At 27.1% G+C, this 10,324-nt stretch overlaps 1 long non-coding RNA gene across 3 annotated transcripts in view; it reads right to left on the reverse strand.

The window, feature by feature from the left end:
- The window catches only part of LOC116185439, a 24,324-nt gene that overhangs the window by 4,919 nt on the left and 9,081 nt on the right, over window positions 1–10,324 (reverse strand). The window lies entirely within an intron of this gene.

Below are 10,324 nucleotides of genomic sequence, written 5' to 3' on the forward strand. Positions count from 1 at the left end.
CGGAGTATATGCAATGCGAAATCTTGCGATACAATGGATATAAAACCGGTATATATACATTACATATTTCTAAAATGTCAGTTAGATGTTCCGTAAGATTATAGAAATTCGAAAACTAGAGTGTGCATACTATGTTACAACATCACACCGTACTCTGCTACACGTGGAAATCCGAATGTAAGTTGTACACGAATGCCCACGCGATACGCCGTGTATTATGCAAAAAGTTCTTTGCGCAACGTCTTTATTAGCGGTCCGCTTTCTCACTGTGCAATAATCGTGGCCGAGTGAAAAAAGAAAAAATCGTTTCCACTTGAATTTATCGCGATCATACCATTATATACCATCCAGTGAGAATTAATCAATTTCTACTACACGCGCTCGTTTGTTTGCGAGCAGCTTTCTACTCGAAGGTTTCACGTGTCGACGGATCTCTTCGATGGATTTCTCAACAATTACAATATGGAAACGGAAGAAATGTTAATTTTTAACGTTTTGGAGAACTTTAGTCGCACAATATATATATTTATAGCGTAATAAACACTTAAGATTAGATATATTTGTTTTTTAGATAACGTTTATTTTACGAGATAATTCTCTTTCACCGAGAGAAGGGGAATTGTAACACGAGCATGTAATGAATCATTACAACATGTCACTAGCATTGAGATAAATGCTGATATTATCCGAAACACGATGTGATTATGATCATTCTTTAAATACGTTAACCTTGCCAAGATTCTCTCATCATATCTAACCTCTTTTGTATCTCTATTGCTAAATGAACGATCGTCTTTGTCAAGTTAAATCCTTTACTAGAACAAAATATTATATAGTTTGATATTACTATAATATTTATGCATATATAATTATTATCTCGTAGCTAATACACTAATAATTATTAACTTGATCGAAGTAATTATCTATTTAAATGACTTTATTATTTGAGAAAATAATGAATTATGTATTATTAAGTACTTTGAAGCGTTGGTAAGTATTACTATTTTGTTTTATTTAAAATTGTGTCTCTCCAAAATAGAAATTCACAAATATACTATATATATATAAAATATATTAAAATTTCTATTGTATCATTGAATTATGTATATTTTTTATAAATCAAAATTCTAAATGAAATAATGATTCATTTTAATAATTTTTTAATTTATTTTCTCAAATTTATGATATTTTACGTAATATCTAATAAATGAAATATTAAATAATGAAAATAAAAATGTATACATATGAGGAAAATATATATGTTAGCATCAAATGTTTAACGATACTACTTTTAATTTAAATAACGAGAAGATATATAAAATTGAATCGATAAAAATTATCGTTCGAAATACGATACTCGTTTCTCCGCATCTTTAGCGATTCTATCCACATTTACTATTATAACTTTGTCATGGGATCGGCATTACGACTTCATAAAGAAAGAGCATTGAAATATATTATTCCCAGAAAATGTCGAAGCTGCAACCGATACTTTTCTCGGTGTCCGTTCCGGAAACCGGCATACCGGAATACAGGTGCCATTCAAGTTCAAGTACGGTATACCATGGATCCCAGGCCGTATTATAGACCCCCGGGTATTAGTTTCCTGACTTTAGGAGTGGAGTTGAGACGAGGGTTTTACCCGCTTTGAAAGCTAGCGTCGTATCGACTACACGAATTACGCGTGAAAAAGAAAACAGTGGATGATACCTCGGCCATCACCGTCAAGAGTATACCACCCGCGGATTCCACCGTTCACTCGCAAGGCCCCCGAGGAGCTTTCCTTTTAACGGGCCTTAACAACTTGTAACCGATACCTGTGCTCCCTCTGTTCTCTCTCTTTTTTTTTCGTTACTCTTCTTGTCTGTCCTTCTCTCTCTTTCTCTCTTTCTTTTCGGTTTTCTTTTCTTCTCTTCTATGGTGAATGGCCTGAATGAAAGGAGGCAAATCGTCGCGCGAATATTGTATACGTGGCCTGTCGGCTGGTCCACGAGGCACCTCGCCACAATGGGACGCAAGAGACCGAAGAGTGGTTGGGGTGCGTCCTTGGTTAGTTTCGGCATAAATCAGATATACGCTGGTTATATAGTACTAACGCCATGACAGGTAGAAAGGCGGGGATCCTCTGTGACAATTGTCCGTCTATTCGTTTTCTACGCTATTGTTGCGCATCCCTATCTCTCTGTCTTTCGAAACACCTGCTTTTCCAGCCGATATCGTCACCACGATAGAAACACGGTTCGGCTACGATTGTTTTATTAATCGTAGTAATATGAGAGCGAAGGTATGATCAAGAGATACGCGATAAAAGAGTGATCAATGAAGAATTATTAATCAGACAAATATCGAAATCTTTGTTAGATTAAAAAGAAATTTTTTTTTCAGATTATACAACTGATAAATTGCTTCATATTTTTCCTATAGATACGGTAACAGATTGCAATTAAATATAATAAAATTCCATTTTATCTGAAAAGAGAAATAATAAGTTCATTATATTATAAATAACGTCAAATATTACAAATCTACTTTCCATAAAAAAGTAATATCATCTATTTATATTTACAATGAATTGTACAATTGTATTGAAATTTTTCTTTGTTATTTAACAAATTTTTTTTAACCAAATATATTTAACCAAATGCATAATAATTTTTTAAAATAAAGTATAAATTTTGGAATAAATACTAATTATTCTAATGATAATTATTGATAAAATCTAATGATTATTACTTGAATTATTACTTGTTATAATTAATATAATTGTTTAATGCCTATTCTTTACACCAATTAAACATAATTTTTTTCAAGATATGGCTTATTTTATATTTTCAAAAAAAAGTTTTGCGTTGAATATCGCGTTATAAGAAATTTCATAAATCTATTTTTTTTTCAATTACCGTCAAGAAATCCACTTGATACAAGAGCAATTTCAGAGAAATCATAAGATGGATCATAAGATTTTGATCTATTCTTTCGTTTTACTGATTACAAAAACATTTCAGAATATTTTTTTCAAATTATCAGGAATGATAACGATAAATTTTTTAAAGAAAAAATTAACTATCAATATTAAAATTATCATTATCTTTATTATTATTTTACGTGATATAGGATAAATTCAAAATCAAAAACAATACTTTGAATTTGAAATATGATAATTTAAAAACTATTATGTTTATAATTTTTATGTAACAATCTTAATGATAAAAAGAATTGTGAAAATTGTGCAAATAATCATAAATGTTATTTTTCTATTAAAATTGAACTTTTAAAATGATATTCTTTATGAAATGGCTTAATAATAGAAATTCAGATAACTGGATTTAATCGGGAAAAGTTCATTTAATTAGACATTAATTAAAATTTCATTTCCAAAAATTTCATTTTTCAAAAGAAATTCAATTGGAATGGAATTATGCTATAAAAAGAATTTTTATTATCCTTTCTTATTATTTATTATATTTTTTATTTTTATTTTTTATGACGTTAAGAAAATTGTATTTATGTGTTATTGATTGAAATCGATATTTTATCGAGTTGTACATGTGACATCAATTACTAAATTTAACCCTTTATTGAGAAGCTAACATTCAAAGTATAAAAGTTTCACGAAACCTTGATCATTTATGACATAAAAGTGAGCTACTTACGTCCAGTGATTTGTCATATGATTATAATGCAAGTGACAGTCATAGGCTATTTTGTACATCGATTGTACAATGTAAATGTCTAACATGCAAAGCTAAAGAATAATATTTCACGTACGCTAAAAAAATATACATATGCGTATTATTTCATAAAATGTAATATTCGTTTGTAAATATTGTTTTATTAAAAAATAATACGTTATGCATTTAATCGATTTATATCTTCAAATTAACGATACATATAATTCATATACGATTGTTTCTTATTTTTTTGATATCTTTTTTTAATTGATTAAGTGATCTTTTAAAAGCATTAAAACTAACATATTTTTATATCGAAATATTTTTACAAAAATAAAAAAAAAAATGTACATGATAATACAAATATGTAAAATACAAATATGTAAAATATCTAAAGTAAAATACTTATTATGATATTTATAAAATGAAAAGAATTTTAATATTTTAATATTAATAGTCTTTAATATTTTTTCTAAATATTACAGACTGTTAACATAATATAAGAATTATAATATCGTCCATTATATGACAAAATTAAAGCATATTAAATCGAAAATTAATCGTTAAAAGAATACATAAAATTGTTTTAAATATTATTTACAAAATTAAGATTCATCGAGAAATAATTCGAATCACGTAGCTTCTTACGATATACACATTGTGATAGAGTATTAAGTTCCAAAAAAAATCGGTCTTTCTCTCTTGATAAAAGTGCAAAACATTATTTCATCGCAATAAAAAGAAGGAAATACCAGAATTTGGCATCAAAAATAATCGTATCGGTTATACAGTGGACTATAACAATAAATCAGATCGTGGTCATTAATCGTATTACGTAAAACAAGTATTAAACCATTGATCAAGTTAATTATTTCTTTTCCGTTTACACTTGTTTTTCCAACTTGTTTTTTTACAGTTTAATGTCCATAAGTCAAATCTTATGAAAAGGGTTAAACATTTTCGATATATATTATAGAGATTTTAAAAATCTCGAATAAGAAAAGTTTAACAAATTAAAATTCGATATAAAAAGACTTTATGCCCAGATTAATATTTTGAAAGGGGCCAAAGAAAAAAAAATTTGCGAGTTTTGTTTTATTTTTAAGCATTCAAGACAATTCTTGTTGAAAGAATACTACATCAAATTATTTATTGCCAATTTATCAGAGAAAGAACTACGAAATCTTTCGAAATTGAAACTGTTTCGAATTATCGAATCTTGATACTTCTTGCTACTTTTATAATACTTTTAAATTATCAAAGAAAATATCCTAGGTTTTAAGAATTTCGACTTATCTCTAATTGTGACACATAATTACTTCGAATTTTGAAATATATATGTCTGACAAAGATATAAAATTAGCTTTATCGAGTTAAATTCGAGTTGCAAAGATAAAATAAGACATCTAGACATAATAAATAATACAAGTTAAAATAAGTTTATTTCGCATTATAGAGATTTTCATAGGAAGAGAACGAAGAAAATAATAATTTGAGCAGAGCTTTCCGAATTATAAAGATATGACTACAATAATATAGAAATAACAAATCATCTTTTATTATTTATATGATATTTCGCATATCGTCGAGCTAGGAACAAACGTACTCGTGGACAACTCGTGCCTACACATGAAGTATGGTGCGACTTCCGGTCCGTTCTAAAGATAATAGTATCGCAGGAATGTACGACTGCTTGAAAAATGCAGTCACCATTCTTGCAATCCAACCGATTGTACGCGAGAATTCTGATATTAACAACTAGATCTTCCTTGTACAATTAAATTACAATCCATTAGCTAGATATTATTTAGTGATTTTTTTTTTTTTAATTGTAAGATAATTGATATGAAATATCTATCCTGTTCGAGCAAAAATTTATTTTTCGATAATATACGTTCGTTTTTCTTTAATTAAAATTTTAATCTTTTCATCTTCTCGATAAAATAACTTACTTTTCAATTAATCATTCGAATATTACATCGTTTTGCCTTCCGTTTAACTTGCATACCATTTCTGGAGATCAAGATCGTAAGAATTCTGAAAGAAAGTCTTTTATAATTCCAGAAAACCGGTTCCTTTTGAAGAATTACTCAGGATTCATAAAAAATTATATGTATAAGGTAAATTTTATTTAATCCATGATACTTTTTCATTCATTTCTAACGCTAATTATATATTCTAGATGCAATACAAAGATCGTTTCGATCCTTTGAGAAATATTATTCATATAATTATTTTTTGTGTTGTCGATTATACTTATAGAGATGAATAAAACATTAAAAATGTAAGTAAATAATGATAAAAAACTCTTTTAAGAGTAATTTTTCTTATTACATCGCTTATATTATCATTTCTTATATGAATAATTGATTTTTTATTTTTTAGTGCGTTTTTGCAATGTTTGAAAAAAACTTAAGATAAATAACAAAACTAATATTTTGTTATTTCAAACATTTGACTATTGAATATATGAATCTATTCATTACCAAAACGAATTTTTGAGAAATTTTTGAATTTTCAATATATAATATATTTTATTCTTTCTAAAAACAAATATTTATGCATTTTGAAGAAAATCTTATTGAATTTGTGCAATAGAATTTTGTTATTTTTTCAGATTATCAAATTATATAAAATTTAATCAATTCTTAAAGATTACATATTAATCATTTTAATGCTAAAATTAGGAAATGTTTTAGAAAGTGAATTGATTAGTTTTTCATTATAAATTATAATATATAAGAAAATTTTGATACTATCAAAAATTTACTAGAATTTATCCTATGTTCCTATATTTTAATATTATCTACTGAGCGTGAAACACGGTAATCGAATATTTCCATAAACAGAGATGAGGTTTTTAGTTAATTACATTAGTTAATTGCAATTACAGTTTGTATCCAAAAAGATATAAGTTGGCTTTAGTCTGATGAAAACAGGTTCTGAAAACATCTTTAAACAGATTTCTCGTCAAGACTTAATGACGAAAGAAATCCACGTACAAGATAAAATTACGACACAATAAAAGTGACAAGTAGTAGAGAAATTTCGAAGAAACATGATGGCGTACAAAATGAATATTGAAGATTTTTTTCTCTTTCTCTAATGATAAATACTATTATATAAAGAGAAAAAAAACTATTGCAATACCAAACTCATTAATGTAAATTATTTTAGACAACCATATTTATTAATTATATCATATTACATTGACGCTTAGGAATAACTTGTTCATTAGATTTCTCATTTGAAAAATTCATTTCAAATTGAATATTTTGCAATAGCTTTTCTTTATTTTAAAAATTTTAAATTTTTTATTAAATTATTTAACTTATTTCAATATTGAAAAATAATTTAATATTAATTGTTACATACTGATCTTAGTGTAATTTTAAATAATTTGAATGAATATGATTTATGATATATTTACAATAATAAATTTTAGAAGATTTTTTTAGAAATTTTAGATCCTAGAAATCCTAATTTAATTGGAATTTTTCCCAAGTTTAGTAAATCTAATAAGTAAATTATATATGTATCATTATAATTTACATTCTAAACATTGATATTAAAAAAATGTTCATTCAAAGAAAAAAAAATGAAATGTAAATGTTAATATAAAAATATATTAAACTTATAAAAAAGAATTAAAAATTGCTTGATGAAAAGACTAAATAATACAGAAAAAAAAAAAAAAAAAATTCAACCTCAACTTCAAATGCGTCATTACCTTCCTTTGTAGTTGAGTTTTAAAAAATTTCGAATTAACGTTGTACACAAAAATATTGTGACGAAAAAGAAAGGAAACAACGTAGGTATAACGAGCGTTAAGTGACATTTATAAGCTTTTTAACAAGATATCAATAAATTTCCGGACTCATAACAGCATGACATTACCCTTTAATGTTTCATCGGTGTACATGTTGCCCGCACGCGAAAACAAATGTGTGTACTTTCATCAGGTAACAAGCCCACGTACACACATGTAACATAAACCATTCCACGCCATTATGTCATACCACCTTCTCCTCCATACGATCCAGCATAAGAACACGGAATCTAATTGTAAGTATCAAGACATAGCGTTTCTCTTCCTTTTTTTCTTCTTCTCATTTAGATTGATACTCGAATAATTTGAAAGTTTCCAATAATGTACAAAGATACATGTAATTATATAATTCCATTATAGCAATTGTAAATTAGGTAATAATAATAAGAATGTAATAATGAATATTGATTTACATTTAATCATAGAAGAATTCATAAAAAAATTGATTGAATTGGACATTCGCTATGTTTTATATAAAAAATTATAGATTTATATCCTCTTAAAATAGAAAGAATCATTTTTAATCCTTGAAATACGAGTTATAAAATGTATTAGTTATGAGGTAGATTCAAATTTATTTAAGTTTCGTTATCTAATTAACATCATTTCCGACTGCTAATGTTATCAATCGAATTAAAAATGATACAGATATCAAATCGTAAGTTTGAATAAAATAAAATAAATATGACAAATTATTGAAAGCATTAAAACTTATTGAGAGGAGACGATGAAAAAATCCATATTAATAAGAAATCCTCTTATATCTCAAATATCCATATTTATATATATCTATTATATACATTTATTATATTTATTAAAAATTTTATTTTATAATTAAATATTTATGTAACCATATAGCTATTATGGATCATCAAAAGAGTTAAAACGAATCAATGATGCGCAACGTAGTAGCACCTGAATGAAATTGATTAAGTTATACTCAATTAACGTATACCTTTATATCCCTCAACTTACATCCCTTGTAATTTAACAAACGATAATCTAAACTGTATTAAATCTATAGTCAGATCTTTCTTGTTCGGTCATTACTTCAAAAATTCAAGTGGTCCCCATTTAAACTAAAATCAATATCAACAGCTTAGTCGAGTAAAAATACGCTAACCCGATAACGATTACTTCGTGTCCCGAGTGTTCAGTCACCTGCATTAATCTAATTATGAATGTTCCGCGCTATTCGTGTCTCTGGATATATCTATGCAGATCCATTTACCATTTCATTTGTCGTTTGTATCGCATCGTGCACGCGAGGAATGAATTTTTATATCATCGAAAAGCATTTCTATTCCATTGGCAGCGTCTTATCATCGAGACTTATAGCTCGAGACATCGAATGATTTCTAATTTTTTCTCTAAATTAGTTATCGATAGGTGATAACTGTAATTAAAAAAAAGAAAAAATACAACAAAACGAAAAATACAACATGAGGATAAAACTTTGAAGAATTATTCTCAAGAGTTATTTTTTTCTAGTGGACAATAGTGAAAATTATTACTGTCTCGAGTCAATATAATATCCACTAAAAATATTTCTTCGGAAACGATTCTCAAGAGTATTTTTTGCTAATAGATTATATTGAGAATGAAAGTTACTCTCGACATCACTCTCTAATGAATGCATTCCGAGAGTAACTTTCATTCTCGACGTAGCGTCCATTGCAAATAACTCTCGAGAGCAACTCTTTAGAATTACTACTTAAATGTTACTATTCTTAAATGTAATCACTCTTAGTTATTTAAATCTATTGGTATTCCGTGATCCGTATCTGAGATAAAGTCTTTCCTTTTGCAAGAAGAAAAAGAAGGAGATGCTGTTTCATTCTGTACGGAGCAGAATGGCAACTCAAAGGTTCACGAGCAAACCACAATCGAGTTATACGTAAGAAAGGCAATCCTCTTCCTTCTATAAACAGATTGATTGTAGTACATACAGCTACGTAGACTGATACGTACCACTTTGATATGACGTCACATTTTCTGCGAGACCAGTGCGCATGAAATGCTACGTATGGAACATTAAGTTGCATCGCGTGTGCACATAACCAGCACCGCTTTGTACACCGGACAGACCAGTGGCGTAAGTCGAAACCATCGATCGGAAAGATACGTGCCATTGAAATTCAAATAATCTCGAATATTATTGTTGCAATTGCTTTTATACCGCCTCTTTGCTAACACGTTGCTTAGTTCCGCTGTATAGTTGAATCGATTAGAGAATGAACTAGTTAGCTGTTAATTTTTTTTCTTTTTCTTACCTTGTTGCTCGATTGAAATTTAAAAATATTTTCGAATCAAGAATGATCGAAGTGATTCAATTCAATTTGTTTCTAGATATAATATAAATTGTAAAGTCTTAGTTATTATAAATTAACATTTTTGTGCTATTAATAGAATTTATATTTTTTCTTTATGGAAAGAAAAAATGTTATACAGTAATTATACAATAATGCATATATTTCTGCATTAATGCAGAAAATAAGTTTAATTGAAATTGAAGAATACACATGCTATTATTTTTTAACTTTATATTTATGTTATAAAAACAAAAGAAAAAAATTGTTACGTTTGTAAATGAAAATTATTTATTATAAGTCGTAGTTTATAGAAATAAATTAAATTACAAAACTAAATAAATTGAGCGAGAAATCGATGCACGTATAATAACATTTTTGCATTTCCTATTTTTAATCCAAATAATATATTTTAATTATATATATATATACAATATATATACATATATACAATATATACATATATAGTACAATTATATATATATATATATATATATATATATATATAAGTTAAA

Source organism: Apis dorsata, unplaced genomic scaffold (assembly GCF_000469605.1).
Source record: "Apis dorsata unplaced genomic scaffold, Apis dorsata 1.3 scaffold_176, whole genome shotgun sequence".
Taxonomy (NCBI): domain Eukaryota; kingdom Metazoa; phylum Arthropoda; class Insecta; order Hymenoptera; family Apidae; genus Apis; species Apis dorsata.